The sequence below is a fragment of the Oryctolagus cuniculus genome, chromosome 1, assembly GCF_964237555.1.
Source record: "Oryctolagus cuniculus chromosome 1, mOryCun1.1, whole genome shotgun sequence".
Classification (NCBI taxonomy): Eukaryota; Metazoa; Chordata; class Mammalia; order Lagomorpha; family Leporidae; genus Oryctolagus; species Oryctolagus cuniculus.
The window spans coordinates 141,144,105-141,165,741 of NC_091432.1; the positions used below are offsets into that span (position 1 = coordinate 141,144,105).

Below are 21,637 nucleotides of genomic sequence, written 5' to 3' on the forward strand. Positions count from 1 at the left end.
ATTGAATGCTTACTATGTAAAATGACCATGCATATTAACTGTTTGCAGTGATAGAAGTCTATTTTTCTTGATAGAAAAGTAATGCTGTTACGTGGAGCACTGAGTCAGAGAAAACAAATCCATTTTTTAAAAGATTTTATTTATTTATTTGAGAGGTAGAATTATAGACAGAGGGAGAGACAGAGAGATCTTCCATCCACTGGTTGACTCCCCACCCCAAATGGCTGCAACAGCCGAAGCTGAGCTGATCCGAAGTCACGAGCTTCTTCCGGGTCTCCCACATGGGTGCAGGGGCCCAAGGACTTGGGACACCTTCCACTGCTTTCCCAGGCCATAGCAGAGAGCTGCATCAGAAGAGGAGCAGCTGGGACTTGAACCTGTGCCCATATGGGATGCTGGTGCCACAGGCAGAGGCTTGGCCTACTATGCCACAGCGCCAGCCCCAATAAATCCATTTGTTTTTAGTAGGAGTTTCCTGTTGTAGTAGATGGTTGTGTTTCTGGGATTGAAGCTCATCAAAGAATGTAGTGTTCTTTATTCTTCTTGCCTGTGACTTGTTTCCATACTTTCAAATTTGTGCATAATGTGAAATTGTTTTCTTGATTGATGTGCTTGCTTAACTCTTAACATCTTCACTTCTGATGGTTCATGGAAGTTGTCTACTTTACATCTTAGTCCTTAATTGATCCAGTATCACCTGGAGGCAAAAATTGGCACAGTTTCAAGTGTTCCTGCTTAAATGGACATAAGGAGTGGTTGGGCCTGCAGAAGAAGAGGAAGGAATAAAGGGAGTTATACGCTTTATAACTGCTCTTTGAATGGGGAAGAATTTCCCCAGTTCCTGTTGGGGTTAGGGCGCACTGGAACCGAATCCTGCAGTTTCAGGATGGAAGGAGGGCCTTGGTGCATACATGACACATTTCTTGGAGAGTTCTTAGTTTCTGGGACTCTCTGAATTGATAGGACAGGTGTGTTTTGTTTTATCTTCAAAGTATTTGAGGAGATCATCGAGAAATAAATAATGTAACCTTCCCCGCAACAAGCCAAGGGCCAGAGCCATAACTGATTTGGCCACATGGATGCAGTTTCCTGTTGGTGAAGCCTTCACTGTCTCACTTTCACTCTTTCTAACCTTGAACTTTGGTTCAAAGAGTTGTGTCTGCAAATGACTGGTTGAGCATCTCCTCCAGTCCCGTGCCACTGAGTTGCAGGACAGTGTTGAAGCAGGTGCTTCCTAAGTAGTGTCTGTAAGGTTGAATTCAGAGAGGGATGAGTAATTAGGGAGTTTGGAGGAAGGAGCACCAGTGCATGCTGATTTCCAAGTTGACTGTCATTACAGCCCACATTTTCAAGAGGTTTCATTCATTCAGCAACTACATAATGAATGTCACCTCTTTTTTCTTTTTCCCCATCAAGTGCTAAAAATAGAGCACTGCTGGAGATACGCCCTGCTCTCCTGGCCTTTGTTTTCTGTGTTGGTTGAGAAAATCAACCGGAAAGGGTCTGAGGGAGAATAGCTCACAGAAGGACCGAGCTGTGGTGGAAGTGTTTGGGGCAGAAAAAGTTGGAGGAAGAAGAGTTTTTGCAGAGTTGTATGAGGCTAGCTGGTAGGCGAGGAGACAGCCTGGAAAGCTTGTCTCTGCCCCTCCCTGGGGCTGAGCACAGATAATTGCCTCTCCATTCTTTGATGTGTCACGGATTTGCTGTGAGGATGAGCCGGAGGGGCAGCGTGTGCAGTGCCCGGTGAGTTGCCGTCGGCCACCGCTGCATGCGTGTTCTCTGGGGGCTGGGAGCACGGTCGTCATGGTTAGAAGGGTTTCCAGCTTTCCCCGTCAGCTGCCTGTGTGCACAAATGCTTGAGTGAATCAGCACAGTGGAAAAGCAGAGAGCGAGCCCAGGGCAGGGCTGCTCCGCAGCCGGCGGGCTCAGAACTTGTCAGAGGCGAGGAGGTTTGGCTTCCTTCATTGTCTTGGTGCCTTTGGAGCTATGTTACCGCTTTCTGGAACGATTCCTTCTAAGGAGAAGAATAAAGCAAAGCTGTGACTTCCTTCCTGCGGCTGCTGTTAGGTATTTTATCATTTGGAAGGGTTTGCAGGTTGTCTGATACTAAATCGCGGCTGAGCTGCTGCTCTACTGCGGCTGCTGGTGGTGGTGATGGGGTTCAGAAAGATGCAAGGCCTCTTGGGAGAGCCACAGGTAGAAGGTTACGAAAATTAGACTAATGTATAACGTTTCTTGCTGCTAGAATAATAAGGCTTTGTGAACACGAATGTGCTTCATGACTGTGCCCTAATGCCCACTTTGAAGTAGCATTTCACGGATGATTATCTGAAAGACTTCGTACTGGTGGTGCATATTATGGGCAGGTCGGCCTTGTGTGTGTAGGTATGTGTACGTATGTGTGTTTGTTTTGTTGTAAAGCATTGTGTGCCTTCTTTCCATGTCTGACTTGTAGCACCAAGACACAAGTTTTGGGGAGGGTTGGGAGTTGGATATAAAATAAGACATCATATCCAAATCTAGTTCTTTATTACAATTGGACAAAATGAATTTTAGTAGCCACTGTTTTGTTTTCCATCCCTTCCTAGCTACAGACTGTTTTCTAAGTAAATCTTGTAAGGTAACATGAAAATTAGTTTTGTTTTGATCTGTGCGTTGAAGTGAAAAACATAGGTGGAGTGTTGATCTGAGTGCCTCCAAACAGGTCCTCGCTTAGAGCACTGTTAGGAGTGAGGTCAGTGGCTGCCCCGGGTGGTTGGGAACCAGAAATAAGGGGGCCCAGGGCCTGGGTTGTGTAGGAGCTGGCCTGTCTTCAAATACTCCTTCCCACAATTCTTTGACTTCTTAGCTTCCAGACTTAGTCATTTCTAGTTTTACAGGAAGCTCTGACTTCTACCTTAGGGATTACTATGGAACAGTTTTTCCAAAATCAAGTGAATTTTAACCGTCCTAAATGTTGACATGGAATGTGTGCTTCTTGACCGGCTCTCTAGGTGATGTGTAAGTCGTACGCCCTTCTCTCTCTCTCTTTTCTGTAGCTTCTCATGGATCTGCGCCAACAAAGGTATTCAGCTCTCTGATGATGTTCAGCTGTAGTCAGTCTGTTAGTTGTGATTCTTGGTTCTCCCCTCTGCTGCTCAGTCTTGGGTAGCAGGTCTGATTTCCTGTATCTGTAGAGTATCTTTGATGTGTTTTTGACTTCAGTTGAAATTTATATGAAGTGTTTTGTTGGTTTCTGTTTATAGATAATGCTGAAAGTAGTTTCTGTGACATTTTATTCCATTAACTATGAATGCCAAGTTTGTAATTGATGGATATTTTTGGAAATACTGAACTTTTAAAATCGAACCTCAGTTTTGTAGGCCTTTGCTGAAAGGATATTTACCATGTTTTTAGTGTGAAAGCTATTTTTTATTTTTTCCCTAGGTTATCTTATTCATCCTAGTCATTTCTTTGTGTAATAGACAGGATATATCCATTTACTGTGTTTGGCAAGAGGGACATGAAATGTTAACATTCATTCCAACTTGGGGAACAAGGAAGTACTTAAGAGATTCTTTCTTTTTTTTTAAAATATTTATTTATTCAAAAGGCAGAGAAATCTTCCATGCACTGGTTCACTCCCCAAATGGCCACAATGGCCAAGGCTGGGCCAGGCTAGTCTCCCATGTGGGTGGCAGGGGCCCAAGCCCTTAAGCCATCCTCTGCTGCTTTTCCCAGGCCATAGCAGGGAGCTGGATCAGAAGTGGAGCAGCCTGGAGAATAGCCACCCACTATGCCACAACGCTGGCCCCTGATACTCTATTTTCTAAAAAAACATTTTATTAATTTGAAAGAGTGACAGAAAGAGATTTCCCTCTGCTGGTTCATTCCTCATGGCTACAACCACCAGGGTTAGGGCAGGTCAAAGCTGGGATCCGGGGAGTGCAGCTGGATCTCCCACAATGGCTGTGCTCCCAGGCTCATAGCAAGGAGCTGGGTCAGAAGCAGAGCCGCTGGGCCCCAGGCTTGCACGTGGTAGCTTAACCTGATGTGTGACAATGCTTGCCTGTATTTTCTAAAAGATTAAAGAGTATTCTGATTCATTCAGGATTTTCAAGTTACTCAAATAAAGACAATTAAATGAAAGAACAAATCTGAATGGCCACAGAGTGTTCAAAAAAGAAATTCTGGCTTTATTTTCATTCTCTTGATCTTTTATAGAACCTCTTTAAATTCTTATATTCTAGGGGGAGGGCATGTCTAGAGAATGCTTTATTCGCCAGTCGTTTCAAAGACTGGGTCTTTGAAAAGCTGAGTAAGCTAGGCCTGATAAATTAATTCTTGGTGCGTATCACATATTGACTTCATTTCTCAGGTAGCTCGCTTTTATACCATTAAAATTTGGTTAGCAGTGCACTTTTCACAAAAGAAAAACATCTTGTTCCTGATGTGGATGGTGTTTGTTGTTCCTCCACGTTCTCATTTGAGAGTGAAATGACCGTCTTGGCACCACACCACCATGCAGTCTATGACATGGATCTTTTTATGCTCAGTCCTTAATGGTATAATGTCATTACAGATGCTGAGTCCTGTAAAGTCCTCTATGTCAGGACCATCTCAGCTGAATCACTCTCTGCATTCCACTCATTTATGCTCACTGGGATGTGTCTTGAGTGTTAGGGAAGTCATTCTTGTGTCTGTTCCGTGAGCATTCCCTGGAGCAAGGGATTGGGTCTTGATGATGCGCCCCGCCCCGAGGCCTGCGAAACGGCAGGTGCATGAAGTCATCACATCAGAGAAGACAGGGAAGGAAGGAAGCAGGCACTGTGTCGCTTTTCTCCCTTCTTCATTTAAAGTGTCACGTCTCAGACAGTGTGCTTGGTAATTCCTACACGAGGTGAATTTTTTTTCCTAGTATCTGGTTGGATCTGTCTTTTCTCATGTGTGTGTTTTAACCTTTAAAAGGATGGTGTGTCTATATATACATATACACACACATATAAATGCACATAGTTAATTTACTGAAAACCCTTCCTCCACTAAAACAGAACCAGGTCTACATTTCAATTAATTCTATATCTAGTATCCCAGAGGGGATAATTTAAAAATGAGATTCCTTGTTTATTCTTGGTAGGAAGTAATTACAGAACACCTTTTACACTGAATATCGCTTCTTAAATGGAAGGCAGTAAAGATGACTAAATACTTCAAGGACCCAGACCTGCTCTGGGTGACTTGAACCGAGAAGATTTCTGATTTTCACATTCTCTTCCGGGTGCTAAAGAAGCATTGCTTTGACAGGGAATGTAAAACAGAATTCAAATTATGGTCTTAAATTTTTGGGAGCTGTTCTCAGTTTGCTCTTGGAATTTATTATTGTAATATTAGATAGCTTGTTGGAAGCTCCTAAAACATGGAACTGAAGTCTCTTGATGTGCATTTCTTTCCTTTGTGACAGTGCACTGTCAGAAAAGCTTTGAGTTTAGCTAGCTGAGACTGGGATTTTATCTTCACTTGTAACATATTCTAATTTTAAGCTATGGTGGCCGAAAGCATAAACTCAATGAAGACATGTTTTATAGTCTGGTCCTTGCAGTGGCTCCTGCGAGAGCTGCAGGGAAGATTCCAGACAGGACCACAATGATGTCTAGGAAGTGACACCTGCACGGGGAACTGGGTGAGACAGGTGTAGCCTGGTGCAGCCGGCTGTGTCGCGGGAAGAGCTCACCTGTCAGCGCCTCGCAGAATGAGTGGGGGCCTTGCCGAAGAGCTTTCCAGCTGGGTGCGAAATTGTCCCCTCCACTACCAGCTGGTGCTATTCTTAAACATATTTATTCTTTTATTTTTATTTATTTTAGAGGCAGAGACAGAGAAAGGTCTTCTGTACCCTGTTTCACTTCCCAACTGCCCAGCCAGGTGCTGGGAGCTCAAATCTGGGTCTCTTGTTAAACGAGAGTGACAGGGACCCAGGTACTTGAGCCATCCCCTGCTGCCTCCCAAGGTCTCCATTAGCAGGAAGCTGGAGTAGGGAGCAGGCCTGAGACCTGAACCCAGGCACTTTGCTGTGGGATGCAGGTGTCCCAAATGTCAGCTTGACCACTGCCAAGCACTTGCCCCAGAATATGCCTTCTTCTGGCCATTCCCCTGCCCCGCCCCATAGTGGCAGTTGGGCGTGGAGTGGCTGCTGGGATGGGCAGACTCTCCCAGTCAGGATAATCCTCTTCATCCTTCCCCAGGGCTGCCTCACCCTCACTCTGTCACTAAGGAGCCTGGAGACTGACATTGAACCTGCATTAAGTACCAGCTGTGTTCCAAGATGAAGAAGCAGTGCACCCGTGAACTTCCTGTTACTGCGGGGGCAGGAGAAGCAGCCTGTATCTATGAGGACCTTGTGAGATGGCTCTGATCCAAATACGTTTTTAGAGCTTAGCTTTGGGAAAATCCGACGTTAACCATTTCCAGCTAAAGTGCTAAAGGAATTGTTTTTTCTTGATATGACAGTTTTGGAGATGTACAAAACAAACGTGGGATATTCTGAAAGCTAACAGATAAACTAGGACTTTTTTTTTCCCCAAAGGAAGCAAACATTCGAGTTGAGAACTCTTATTTTAAAATGAGTTCATTGAGTAGATGTTCTAATATATAGATTTATGGGTAGGAATGTAGAGTTTTATGCTATATAAGCAATAATAACGTGAATTTTTGTGTACTTATTACACACCCCATTTAACATAATCCTGTCCTGGGCTGCTTTGCTGTCAATTATATTGTCTTTGAACTATTTAACAAAGCATAAACAGGCATATGTAAAGCTGGGTTCCCCAGAGCAGACACAGCCTCCAGGATCCCAGGACAGGGACTTCCTGATGGTTGGGGAAGGCAGACAGCGGATTCATGATCCAGATTACTTTGGTCATAGCTGGAGTCTGAGCCCACTGGGGAAACCCGGGAGCAAGTCCAGAGCACACACGTGAGGGGTGACTTTGAGGGTGATGGAGGTTGGGATGTTTTTGTGTGAGGCTGCTTCAGAAAGTTAGCGGAAAAATGGAACGAAAAGATATGTTCATTTTGATTCAAAAAGTTGAAATCCATGCATTTTACGTTATTTCATTTTTATTTGTTTAAAGACTTATTTATTTATTTGAAAGAGTTACACAGAGAAGGAGAGGCGTGTCTGGGGGGGTCTTCCATCCACTGCTTCATTCCCCAATTGGCCGCAATGGCCGGACCTGCGCCAATTTGAAGCCAGGAGCCAGGAGCTTCCTCCAGTCTTCCCACGTAAGTGCAGGGGCCCACGGACTCAGGCCATCCCCCACTGCTTTCCCAGGCCATAGCAGAGAGCTGAATCGGAAGTGGGATGCTGGCACTGCAGACGGTGGCTTTAACTGCTATGCCACAGCATCGGCCCTAAAATCCATGCATTAAAAAAAAAGATTTATTTATTTGAAAGACAGAGAGGCCAGCCCTGTGGCTCACTTGGTTAATCCTCTACCTGCTGTGCTGACATCCCATATGGGTGCTGGGTTCTAGTCCCGGTTGCCCTTTTTCCAGTCCAGCTCTCTGCTGTGGCCCGCGAGGACAGTGGAGAATGGCCCAAGTGCTTGGGCCCTGCACCCCATGGGAGACCAGGAAGAAGCACCTGGCTCCTGGCTTCAGATCGGTGCAGCGCCGATCATAGCGGCCATTTGGGGAGTGAACCAACGGAAGGAAGACCTTTCTCTCTCTCTCTCTCTCTCTCTCTCTCTCTCTCTCTCATTGTCTAACTCTGTCAAATAAAAAAAAGAGAGAGAAAGAGAGAGAGAGAGAAAGCGAGCAATTGTCTATCTGCTGGTTCATTCCTCAAATGGCTGCAATGGCTGGAGCTGGGCCCGAGCCAACTCTAGGAGCCAGGAATTCCATTTGGGGTCTCCTGCGTGGGTGACAGTGGCAGGGGCAGGGGCACAAGCACTTGGGCTGCTCTCCTCTGCCTTCCCAGGTGCATCAGCATGGAGCTGGATCAGAAGTGGAGTAGTCAGGACTCTGCCCAGACTTGGAACCCCGATGTGGGGTATGGGATGCCTGCATCACAGGTGTTTGCTTAACCCACTGTGCCACATTGCAGACCCTGATTTTTTTTTTTTCCTGCAGGGGGAAATACTCATTTTCTGTGAACTTTCTGAAGGACCTTAGTACACCAGTAAATCAGTTACTGTTTGAGGACTGCAGGGGAGGAGTGAGTAGTAATTTTCAAGTGCTGGGAGGGTATGCAGAATGGGCCCTGTAGGAAGAGAGACAGCCCTACTACAGAGGTGTCAGTGCAATTGGAAGTGGTGGTGGAGGAGGGTCAGGGGTACGTGGGGTTCTTAAAGGGCTTGTTGCATCCAGTTGTGTTGTTCGTTTCTTCCCCTGTGCTCTTAGTTCTAATACTACTTTAAGTTCTTAGCTGGTTGGATATCAACCGTTATCCTGAGTTGAGTGTGTAATGGTCACCATACGGTGATTCTGATAGAGCATGTCTAAAATGTAGGCTTAATGAGGCCCTTCCAAAAGAATGTTAGAAGGTGAAGATCGGTGTGCCATTAAGGACTGTTACTAGTTGTTTGATTTTTTTTTTTAACGGCTTTATAAAGATCACTGTAGCTTAGAGGTTTGACTAGCGATGTGTGATTAGCATCTAGAAGAATTACGATCAGTGACAACTCCTGACTTGTGGAATGTGCAGTGACCGAAAGAGCTGAGCCATTGCCAACAGAGGATGCCAGGAATGGATCTCCATGGAGACTTTGCAGGTTCAGATTCCGTTCAAGTTCATTTCCAGGAACTCCTCATAGTCAGCTAGATGGAGTTAATGCGCAAGGTGTGAAGCCAACCACCTGAAGTCTTTTATTTTTGATGAGGTCAGATAACAAGCGTAGGTACTCTTGGGAATGTTTCAAGCTAAATAAATCCACTGGTTTAATTGCTGGAGCGTTCATAATCTGAATGTGGTATGTTTGTACAAAGTGTTAGCAGATAGGAAGTGAGGGAGCCACAGGTTCCCCGACATGTGTGTAACTACATGCTATTTTCCATTGTTAGCTTTTTGGATGCTTTCCCTAACGTTATTAAAGCCTTGCACAGTGCCTTTTCATTTTTCCTTTGGGAAGAAGAATTCAGTCTATTGTTCTTAGCCTAGGGGAAAAATAAGTCATACTGCTAATCTTGTAAGAGGTGGAATTCAACAGTGCCGAAGCTTTCATATGAGGTCAGGATTCAATAATAAAAGCCTCGTCTTTGGAAGCATTAGAAATAATTTTTCTTAAGTTTCTTTCATGGGCAGCTTTTAGAACTTTTTAAAATAGTGCTGGGGATCTTTTCTCCCTGTTCCTTGCATTTGAAGTAGGCACAATTCTAGGTTCATCCTTGCTTCATACGTGCTTCATATGTTTATTAAAACATAGCCCAGGGCTGGTGTTGTCACTCAGCTGGTTAAGCTGCTGCCTGCGTCGCTGTCATCCTGTATTAGCCGCTGCTCTGCTTCGGATCTAGCTCCCTGCTCATGTGCCTGGGAAAGCAGTGGAAGATGGCCTCAAGTCTTAGGGTACCTACCCCCCATTTTGGGGAGTGAACCAGTGGATGTAAGATCTTTCTCTCTTCCTCTCTCACTCTGCCTTTCATTTGATCTTAGCAAGAACACTGAGAAGTGATTATCTCTCTGCCTTTCAAAATAAATAAGTGAATTTTTTTTGAGTCATTTATTTGAAAGGCAGAATTACAGAGAAAGGGAGAGGGAGAAACAGAGATCTTCCATCCGCTAGTTCACTTCCCAAATGGCTGCAACAGCCAGGGCTGGGCTGATCCGGAGCCAAGAGCTTCATTCAGGTCTTACATGGGTACAAGGGCCCAAAGCACTTGGGCCGTGTACCGCTGCTTTCCCAGGAACGTTAGCAGGGAGCTGGGTTGGGAGTGAGGCAGCCAGGGCTCAAACTGATGCCCATATGGGATGCTGATGCCACAGGCCACAGCTTTACCCGCTATGCCACAGCGCCGGCCCCAAATAAGTAAATCCTAAAAACAACATCAACAAGAACATGCCCACCAGACAACACTGTTGCACATGCCCAGGAGTTGGCTTTTGTCTGCTTAATTTTAGCTTTTCATTTTATGTTTTGAATAAGTAATACATGCCTGTGGTTCAGAATCTGAGACAAGAGTGTACAGCACTGGCCTGCGCCGCGGCTCACTAGGCTAATCCATCTGCGGTGCCGGCACACCAGGTTCTAGTCCCGGTCGGGGCACCTGATTCCGTCCCGGTTGCTCCTCTTCCAGTCTAGCTCTCTGCTGTGTCCCGGGAGTGCAGTGGAGGATGGCCCAAGTGCTTGGGCCCTGCACCCCATGGGAGACCAGGAGGAGGCACCTGGCTCCTGGCTTCCGATTGGCGCAGCGTGCTGGCTGTGGCAGCCATTTGGGGGGTGAACCAACGGAAGGAAGACCTTTCTGTCTGTCTCTCTCTCACTGTCTAACTCTGCCTGTCCAAAAAAAAAAAAAAAAAAAAGTGTACAGTACTGATGAAGACACCTGGCTGCTTGTTTTCCCTCTTCAGAATCCGTCAGCACTACTAGCCTCTTCCATGTCTTATCTGAGATGTTCCTTTGTGTCTTACTCTGTTTTCTGTTGCTGTAACAAGATACCTGAGACCAGGTAATTGATAAAGAAAATATGTTAATTGACTCACAGTTGCAGACAGTGGCAAATCCAAGGTCATGGTGCCAGCATCTGGTGAGGGCTTTCTTCTTCTTTTAAAATTAATGTATTTGAAAGACAGAGTTGCAGAGGCAGAGTGTGTGTGTGTGTGTGTGAGAGAGAGAGACAGAGACAGAGTGAGAGAGAGACAGAGACAGGGATAGAGAGACAGAGACAGGGGGAGAGAGAGAGAGAGAGAGAGGGAGAGAGTGGGAGAGAGAGAGACAGAGGTCTTCCACCTAATGGTTCACTCCCCAAATGTCCGCAGTGGCTGGAACTGAGCTGATCCGAAGCCAGGAGCTTCTTCCAGGTATCCCATGCAGGTGCAAGGGCCCAAGGACTTGGGCCATCTTCTACTGCTTTCCCAGGCCATAGCAGGGAGCTGGATCAGAAGAGGAGCAGCCAGGACTCAAACCGGCACCCATATGGGATGCCGACGCTTCAGGCCAGGGCTTTAACCCACTGCGCCACAGCGCTGGCCCCCTTTTTTCTCTTCTTATAAGACCACTAATGCCATCAAGGGTACCTCCCTCACCCTCGTGACACCATGTAATCCTAATCACCTCTCAGAGGCCTGAGTTTCCTGTGGACTTTTGGGGATACAAGCCATAGCAGTGTGTGTGTCTGATTACCTCATTGGCATCACAGAGCCTGAGCCCCACATTTTGCAGCTCGCTTTGTTCACTGCCCTTAGGTTGCTGCGTGAGCACAGAATCGGAACAGAGGGAGCTGGAGAGCCTCTTGATGGAAATGTGATGTTAATGGCTTCTGCGTGGGCCGTGTCTGTTCAGTGCTGAGTTCAGAAGGCTGAGCTCTGTGGCTCTCCCCACCCCCTCCCTGCCAGAGTGGCTGTGATGTAAGTGCTCATTGTATTTAAAACAGACAGCAGGGAAAAGAAAAAAATAGGTGTCAGTGATGGACTAGCAAGGCCGTTGACTCAGTCCCCTGAGTTACCCTGTAAGAACAGACAAGCCCCCCAGATCTCTGCAGCTTCAAGTGAAGAGTCAGTTCTACACCTGCTGTGGGTTCGCAGGGGCTTCTGCTCACTGTGGCGGCTCAGGGGCCCGGGCTGATGAGCAGTCCTTTTCCAAAAATGTTGCTGGCTACAGTGCCAGAGGAAGAAGAGCCATACGCACCTGTCTTGAGTCAACGGTTAAGGCTCATTCCCACTCACTCCCTGGCCAGGGTTAAATGGTCCCACTCCATGAGGCAGGGGCTGGAATGAGCCTGTGATGCAGGGAGCCAGAAGTATTTGGTGAACAGCATTAGTGACTACCATGTTTAGCATTGGATACGGTCCAGTGCATCTTTTTTTTTTTTTCTTTAAGATTTATTTTATTTATTTGAAAGACAGAGTTGCAGAGAGAGGTAGAGACAGACAGAGAGGTCTTTCATCAGCTGGTTCACTCCCCAAATGGCCACAACGGCTGGAGCTGAGCTGATCCAAAGCCAGGAGCCAGGAGCTTCTTCCTGGTCTCCCATGCAGGTGCAATGGCCATCTTGTACTGCTTTCCCAGGCCGTAACAGAGAGCTGGATTAGAAGAGTAGAAGCCAGGACTAGAACTGGTGCCCATATAGGATGCCGGCGCTTCAGGCCAGGACTTTAACCTGTTGCGCCACAGCACCAACCCCGGTCCAATGCATCTTTAGATACACAGATGTCTTTAGAGAAATAGCTATCTTTTTACATCAACAAGGTAATCACTATTATAGCATTACTTTTCCCAACTTCATCTATTGTAGTAGGATCTTTCACTGTTATAAATAAACATGTATTGGGCTGGCGCCGTGGCTCACTAGGTTAATCTGCTGCCTGCCGTGCTGCCATCCCATATGGGCACCAGGTTCTAGTCCCAATTGCTCCTCTTCCAGTCCAGCTCTCTGCTGTGGCCCGGGAGGGCAGTGGAGGATGGCCCAGGTGCTTGGGCCCCTGCACCCACATGGGAGACCAGGAGGAAGCACCTGGCTCCTGGCTTTGGATCTGTGCAGCACCGGCCGTAGCGGCCATTTGGGGGGTGAACCAACGGAAGGAAGATCTTTCTCTCTCTCACTAACTCTGTCTGTCAAATTAAAAAAAAAAAAAAAAAAAAACACACCAAAAAAACCCTCCAGACTTTCTTTGGATTTCCCCAGGTTTCTCATTAATTCCTTTCTTCTATTCCAGGATACAATCCAGAATACTGCGTTGCATTAAACAAATTGTTTTTGAACTAAAATATAGCATATTTTATCTTGCTTTTCTCAGCTGATACCATATTTCATTCATTCTAAAATATACCAGAATGTCGATGCTCGGCATTTTGGCTGAGAGCAGGTGTAAAATACGATAGAAGAGAACTCCTATTTTCAGTATGTCCCAGAAAGCAGACATGCTGCCAGTTACCACTGTGAGCCACTGAGTAAGATATGGCCTAATTTCAGGAATGTTCAAATATGGGCAAATGTACACTTTAGAATGGATGCAGAATGATACACATCCTGGAGAGTTTTCAACTTTATAGTTTCCTCTTCTTTATGGCTGCATGGAATTTCACTTTATATAATGTACCTAGGTCTTTACTCTAGCCCTTACTGATGATGTTCATTTATCTACAGCTTTTAGCTGTGAAGAAATGGTATTTGAATAACCTGTGACATATGTCATTTCACTTTTGTATAGAAGTATGTAGGGAGTGACGTTTCAAAAGTGAATTGCTAGGGGCCAGCGCTGTGGTGTAGCAGGTAGGGCCGCCGGCTGCAGTACTGGCATCCCGTGTGGGCACTGGTTCGAGTCCTGGCTGTTTCTCTTCCGATCCAGCTCTCTGCTATGTCCTGGGTAAGCAGTATAAGATGGCTCAAGTCCTTGGGCCCCTGCACCCAAGTGGGAGACCCGGAGGAAGCTCCTGGCTCCTGGCTTTGGATTGGCCCAGCTCCAGCTGTTGTGGCCAATTGGAGAGTGAACCAGCAGTTGGAGGACCTTTCTTTCTGTCTCCCCCTCTCTCTGTAACTCTACCTCTCAAATAAATAAAATATTAAAAAAAAGTCATGGGAATTTTTAAAAAAGTGAATTGCTGAGTTAAAGGCACGTACATTTGCAGTTTTGATGGATGTTATAACACTTTACAGTCCCACTAACAATGTATGAGAGCACTTCTTTAAACTGTACCGTGTGGGTTACAGATCTTAGACTCTTACCAGTCTGGGAGGTGGAAAATCACATTCTCAACAAATGTAGTATTCATTTATATTTAACAAATGTAGTATTCATTTATATTTCCTTTATGTGAGTATAGATTGAGTTTCTAAAAACCAGCGATAAATACTCTAATGCTCATTTTTTTTCTTGGGGCATTGTCTGTTTCAAGTTTTTATGTATTAAGGTCCTTGAACATGAAGGGAATTGCTATTTTTAAATTTCTTGTTTCATTTATCTATTTGAAAGGCAAGCAGAGATTTTTTTTTAAGATTTATTTATTTACTTTGAAAGTCAGAGGGGCTGGCATGTGGTTCAGTGGGTTTAAGCCCTGGCCTGAAGTGCTGGCATCCCATATGGGCACCAGTTCTAGTCCCAGCTGCTCCTCTTCTAATCCAGCTCTCTGATATGGCCTGGGATAGCAGTAGAAGATGGCCCAAGTCCTTGGGCCCCTGCACCCACATGAGAGACCCAGAAGAGGCTTTTGGCTCCTGGCTCTGGATCGGCATAGCTCCGGACGTTGTGGCCAGTTGGGGAGTGAAACAACGGATGAAAGACCTCTCTCTCTCTCTCTCTCTCTCTCTCTGTCTCTCTCTCTTTTAAGATTTATTTTATTTATTTGAAGGATAAAGTTACAGGGAAAGGTAGAGAAAGATAGAGCTTCTTCCAGGTCTCCCATGCGGATGCAGGAGCCCAAGGCTTGGGCCATCCTCCACTGCCCTCCCAGGCCACAGCAAAGAGCTGGATCGTAAGTGGAGCAACCAGGTCTCGAATCAGTACCTATATGGGATGCCAGCACTGCAGGCGGCGGCTTCACCTGCTACGGCACAGCGCCGGACCCAGGCAGAAATCTTCTGTACCCTGGTTCACTCCTCAAATACCTGCAACAGCCAGGCTGAAACTGGGAACTGAGAACCCAGTCCAACTATCTGAACCATCACCTGCTACCTCCCAGGGTGCGCATTAGCAGAAAGCTGGAATTAGGAGGGAAATTGGGATTTGAACCCAGGTACTCCAATATGGCATTTTAATTACTGAACCAAACACCTATCCCCAGTCAGTATTAGGAAAATTATTATCTGTGATGAATTACAAATGTATTTTCTATTCCATCACTTGCCCTTTGATTTGCTTATACTTGTGGAACCAAGTGTGTTTGCTATGCAAAATTTATAGCTGAGCCTACAAATCTTTATCTTCTGGCTTCTGGATTTTAAGTCATGGTTGAACTTAACCGAATCATTAAATTCAGCTGTGTTCTGTTTCTCCCATTAATCCCATGAATTTAACTTTCACATATATTATGAACTCCGTAATGTGTTATTGCTACCTTTGTTAAAACAATCACTATTTAAAGAGAATATAAGAAATTTTTTTAAAGTTTTTTTTTTTTTATTTGAAAGACCTACAGAGAGAGGGAGAGAGGGGGAGAGAGAGAGAGAGAGAGCGAGAGAGTGCTTTTCCATCTGCTGGCTCACTCCCTAGGTGCCTGCAAAGGTCAAGGCTGACAAGAGGAACCTCGGAGGGGTTTGACACCCTGGCCTGAAGCGCTGGCATCCCATATAGGTGCCTTTTCTAGACCCGGCTGCTCCACTTCTGATCCAGCTCTCTGCTATGGTCTGGGAAAGCAGTAGAAGATGGCCCAAGTCCTTGGGCTCCTGCACCCACGTGGGAGACCCGGAAGAAGCTCCTGGCTCCTGGCTCCTGGCTCCTGGCTCCTGGCTTTGGATCGGTGCAGCTCTGGTCGTTGAGGCCAATTGGGGAGTGAACCAGCGGATGGAAGACCTCTCTCTCTCTCTCTCTCTCTCTCTGCCTCTCTCTCTCTGTGTAACTCTGACTTTCAAATAAATAAATAAATCTTAAAAAAAAAAAAAAAAGAGGCACCTTGCATACAGGAACCCCATCAGGGTCTCCCACACGGACAGCAGGGTTCCTGCTGCTTTCCCAGGGCATTAGCAGAGAGCTGGATCAGAAGTGGAGCAGCCTGGGCTTAGACTGGCACCCACACGGATGCCGGCACTGCAGGAGGCGGCTTTACCTGCTACGCCACAGCGCCGGTCCCCTTCATCATCTTTGGTGACAGGTTTCTGTCCATGTTGCAGGATGTAGTACTTCATTTTTTTTTTTGAAAGATTTACTTATTTATTTGAAAGGCAGACTCACAGAGAGATCTATCCACTGGTTCACTCCCCAAATGGCCGCAATGGCTGGAGCTGGGCCGATCCAAAGCCAGGAGCCAGGAGCTTCCTCGTGGTCTCCCACGTAGTCCGTAGTCAGGGACCCAAGGACTTGGGCCATCTTCTACTGCTTTCCCAAGCTATAGCAGAGAATTGGATCAGAAGAGGAGCAGCTGGTTCTCAAACCGGCGCCCATATGGGATGCGGGCACTGCAGGTGGCGGCTTTACCAGCTAAGCCACAGTGCCGCCAACTTTTTTTTAAGGCTGAATAATAATTGCAGTCACACCATGTTTCTTCACCAGCGGAAGAGCATCTGTTTCCATCTTTGACTGTTTGCAGTAATGCTGCTAAGAACATTCCTATGCAAGTCTTCATGTAGATACATATTTTCATCTGTGAAATATGTTGTAATAAGTTGAATATAATATAATTATGACTCTATGATTTGTGCATCAGTTCTGGGTCTGTATTCTCTTCTGTATTGGTCATGGTTTTCTGCTTCTTTGCGTACCTGGCAGTTCCTGAGTGGAAACCAAATAGTACCATAGTAGGTGCTAAATGCTTTCATCTTTCGGTAAATCCTGGGCTTTGTTTTCAGGGATGCGGTTGTTGACTTGGAAGTTGTCTGGCATTCTCAGATCTTGCTTGTATGATTTGTTGGACTACTGTGGATCAGAGCCTTGTTTGAGGTCTGATTAGGGTTCGTTATTGAGGTCAGCCTTCCTGAGCACCTATCCTGTGCCCTGTGTAGGAGTCTTTACGTCGTCCCAGCCCCTGGGAGTGTCAGGCGCTGTTTGCTTTAAAACTTCTGGATGGTTCCTTCCTGGGTCTCCAGTAGTTCCTTTAGCTGAGCTCTCTCTTTGTAGCTTTCTCTGTCCTGTGAATTCTTCCTGCCTTGGCTTCCCTGGCTCAGCTCCATCTCTTTACTCCGGTCTGCCAGGTGCTGCCTCAGTTTACCCTCTGCAGCAGCAGCAGTAGGGGGAGGCCATTGCAAGGGCTGCCTTTTTATCTCTTGTCTCAGGGACCACTCTCCTCCATTGCTTGATACTCAGTCTCAAAAATCACTTTATGCATTTTGACTGTTTGTAGATTGTTTTCCTCTTTTATTCTCCCCAGGAAGAACAGTAAGTCTGGTTCTTGATAATCCAATTTGGCTAGCTAGCAATCGAAATCTTGAGTTGTTCTTTTTTAAAAATAGGTTTTATGTGGGGCTGGCACTATGGCACAGTGGTTTAAAGTTTAGCCTGCAGCACTGGCATCCTGTGTGGGTTCAATTCCCAGCTGGTCCACTTCTGATCCAGCTCCCTGTTAATGTGCTTGGGAAAGCAGCGGAAGATGATGGCCCAAGTCCTTGGGCCCCTGCACCCATGTGAGAGACCTGGAAGAAGCTCTTGTCTCTTGGCTTTGGCCTGGCCCAGCTCCTGCCTGTGTGGCTGTTTAGGGAGTGAACCAGAGGATGTAGGGCCTCCTTTTCTAGCTCTGCCTTTCAAATAAGTGAAATAAGTCTTTTTAAAAAAATAGGTTTTATGGGGCTGGCGCTGTAGCTCAGCAGGTTAACACCCTGGCCTGAAGCGTTGGCAATCCCATATAGGTGCCGGTTCGACACCTGGCTACTCCACTTCCGATCCAGCTCTCTGCTGTGGCCTGGGAAAGCAGTAGAAGATGGCCCAAGTCCTTGGGCCCCTGCACCCATGTGGGAGACCTGGAAGAAGCTCCTGGCTCCTGGCTTCGGATGGACGCAGCTCTGGCCATCGCGGCCAATTGGGGAGTGAACCAACAGATGGAAGACCTCTCTCTCTCTCTCTACATCTCCTCTCTCTGTGTGTAACTCTTTCAAATAAATAATAAATAAATCTTTAAAGGAAAAAATAGGTTTTATGTTTTCATTTTCTAATATTCTTCCTTATGATTAAGTATTTTCTGCATTTGAAATTTAGCCTACTGTGAAGTTACGGAGCCACTATCATTGGTTTGTAGATGCCTACCCAGTATCTTTCATTTAGTTGATGTCTGGTGTGATTTATCATCATTACTATGAATTATATTCCTGGATGTGCCTGGATCTATTTTAGTACTTCCATTGTGTATGTCTAGCAGGTGCCTGGAACGCTGTGTCTTGGTGATAGAGGCCTTTTACTAAATCTGGTAGTACTCAGCCTGTTAGACTGCTTTTCCCTTCAATTGCTCTTTGTTTCTGTGTTCTTGCTTATTTTCCCATATTTAGGGAGATTTAGGATCAACTCGCCTATTGCCTAAACAAAAATTCCTGATTAATATATGAGTTGATCTAGGAAACTTGATGAGGATGACCTGCTGCTGTTCATAAGCATGGTCTGTCTCCTCGGAAGGTGGTGAAATTCCATTCCTGTCCTAGGCATCACTTGTCCAACTACTTCTTAGGTCTTCAGTCTTCATTGTTCCTATTGTGAATGGGACTTTTCCCCTTCTGTTTTATTTCACATATTGACCTTCTCTGAATGCCTAGCTGGCCTCTTTGAGAAAATGTTTTATTTTACTTGATTTTGACTCCTAGTGCTGAGCATAGGGGTTAGCAGGTAGAAGCAGCTGTTGACAGGCATGGGGACTGTATAAAGCCCTTGAAATCATTGGTCTGGCCCTGCCAAGGCAACCATAGGTGGCACTTGAAATTCAATAAATCTTTATTATAGGCTAATTTTTAAGGTGGTAATTTTGCATGGCCATGAATGATATTTTAAATTTCCTAATAACCCTTCTAGGAAAAAAGCTTCCCTGCCCCTATTGAGGGCTGCTGTGTGGCACAAAGGGTTAAGCTGCCACCTGGGATGCCTGAGGCCAGCATCCAAAATCAGAGCGCAGGTTCAAGTCCTGGCTGCTCCACTTCTTACTAAGGCAGAGAGGATCATGGCCCAAGGGTCCCTGCCACTCAAATGAAGATGTAGATGGAATTCCTGGCTTTGACCCAGCCCGGTCCTGCCTATTGTGGCGATTTGAGGAGTGAACTAGGAGATAGATGATCTGTCTCTCTGCTTTTCAAATAAATCTTTAAAAATAAAAAGTTTAGAAGTCAAGAGTGAGGAGTTGCTCTAACATCCTAGTATTTACACTACCAAATCTTGTGGGTAATTTATTACAGGCTACCCTTGTAAATAAGGCTCTATTAATAGCCCGTTAGCTATCTGTGTAGTAAGTAGACTAAGTTGGGCCAGCCCAGCAAAATGATGAACATATTTCAATGACTAGATCTTTGTTTGATAAGTGAACAGGAATTTGTTTAAGAAGGGAAGTAGCCAAAGGAAGATAAAAATAAATGAAAAGACATCCTGTGCTAAAATGTCCATACTACCCAGCGTGATCCACAGATTGAGTAAAATCCCCATCACAATCCTAGTAACATTTTTTTGTGGAAAAAGAAGAACAGCTTGTGGAATCTCAAAGGACACAATAGCTAAAGCAAGCTTGAGAAAGAAAAAAAAAAAAAAACCTCACATTTCCTGGTTCCAAAACATACTACAACCTTACAGCAGAAAGGTATCTGCATAAAAGCAGACATACAGACAGTGGGATGGAATGGACAACTAGACTCTCACATACATGATCGGGTGATGCTTGGCATGATGCCAAGTTGCAGTAGTGGGGAAATGTCTCTTCAACAGGCAATGTTGGAAAAACAACATCCACAGGGGAAAAATGGAGTTCTTATCCTGTATATAAAGATTGACTCAGTAGACCCAAATGTGAGACCTAAAATAATAAAACTCCTAGAAGAACACTTAGGAAAACGCATGGGAGTGATTTCTCTGATCTAAACAATAATCACAAGCAACAGAAGCAAAAGTGGATAAATGAGACTACATCAGACATCTGTGCTCAGCAGAGCAAACACTAGGGAGAAAAAACCTGGCATGGGAGCAAATCATGTATCTGACAAGGGCGTTAATATATAGGATTTCTAAAGACCTCCTACAAATCAACAACAAAAACCAAACACTGATTTAAAAACTGGCCAAGAACCTTAATGATCTCTTCCTAAAGAAGATATACAGAGTATGCACTAGCAGGAGGCTGGAACCCTGGCACTCAGTGTGAGATGCAGGCATCCAAGTGGCATCTTAGCCACTAGGTCGAACACTTTCCCCTGTTAACGTGTTTTTAACTTCAGTTTAAAAATTTGTGATTTTAAAAAAGCTCAGTTTCATTTCTGGATGCCTGGATGCTAATCTTTTTTTTTTTTTTTTTTTTTTTTTTTTTTTTTTTTAAGATTTTATTTATTTGAAAGGTAGAGTTACAGAGAGAGGGAGAGACAGGTCTTTCACCTGCTGGCAGGTCTTCCATCCGCTGGCTCACTCCCCAGCATCAGTAGAATGTGGGTGCCGCTGGCGGGGGCTTAGCCTACTCTGTCACAGCACCAGCCCCGTGCATGCTATCTGAACATTGTAATTTGTGGCAGCTGGTGCTGTGGCAATAGCCAGTTAAGCCTCTGCCTGCAATGCTGGTTTGAGTTCTGGCTATTGATTTCCGATCCAGCTCCCTCCTGAGGCCTTGGGAAAGCAGCAGAAATTGGCCCAAGTGCTTGGGCCCTGCATCCACATGGGAGACCAGGAAGAAGCAGCTCCTGGCTTCTGGCTTCGGATCAGCCCAGCTCTGACTGGCCGTTTGGGGAGTGAACAAGTAGATGGAAGATCTCTCTTTCTGTTTCCCTCTCTCTGTCCAACTCTGCCTCTCAAATCTTAAAAAGAAAATTTATTTAAAAAATATTGTTATTTGTGTAAGTATATTCTCCTGGGTTATGTGAGATGAGGAATCCAAATTTCAGGGCCGACGTTATGGTATGGAGGGGGTTAACCTGCCGCTTCCAGTATCTGCGTCCCAGAGGGCTCTGCTCCTTGCAGATGCACCTGGGAAACAGCAGGTGGTACCTTAAGTTCTTGGGCTCCTGGTTTCAACCTGACCCAGTCCTGGCTGTTACAGCCACCTGGAGAGTGCACCAGCAGAGGAAAGATAAAGTCTGTCTGTCTCTGTCTTTTCCCCTCTGTCACTCTGCCTTTCACATTAAATTTAAAAATAAAAAGAATCCAAATTTCAGGGGCTGGTGTTGGGTTAGCATGGGCTGCTGATCCTGAGTCCCTGATTCCAGCTTCCTGATGATGTGCACAGGCAGCTGTGATCGCTCCAGTACTTGGGCTCCTGCCACCCACTTGGGAGAACTGGATCTGGCTTCAGCCGCCCACCATTGCAGGCATTTGGGAACTGAACTAATGGATGGGCGCTCTCTGTTCCTCCTATAAATAATAAAAAGTCTTAAATTTTGAAAAAGAACTCAATGAATGTTTTACTTGTATCTTCAGTAAATAAATGTGCCTGACAAGTATAAGGATTTCTTCTAGGAATGGAGCAGAATATTTGAAATTAAAATTGTTTGGAAAAATTCATGTTGTGTTACTAAGCATAAATAGAATACACATTTAATTTAAACAAAAAATAGAAATATATTGCTATAAATTTCATTGGAGATTTTATGGTTTTTCCTCTCCACAGAACGATTTAATTCCTGCTTTGAGGCAGTGTTTTTCTATTACAGCTGTCCAAATAATGCTTTAAAGTATAAAGCTGCCCATAGATAC

The 21,637-nt window shown here is 45.3% G+C and overlaps 1 protein-coding gene across 10 annotated transcripts in view; it reads left to right on the forward strand.

The window, feature by feature from the left end:
* The window catches only part of CDC14B (cell division cycle 14B), a 107,681-nt gene that overhangs the window by 4,565 nt on the left and 81,479 nt on the right, over nucleotides 1–21,637 (forward strand). Inside the window, exon 1 of one of the 10 annotated variants that reach the window (XM_070049696.1) lies at nucleotides 1,887–2,067. The exons of the other annotated variants lie outside the window; for them this stretch is intronic. The gene's annotated coding sequence lies outside the window, so the exon portion shown is untranslated. Of the gene's footprint in view, nucleotides 1–1,886; nucleotides 2,068–21,637 lie in introns of those variants that run through there. 10 annotated transcript variants of the gene reach the window in all.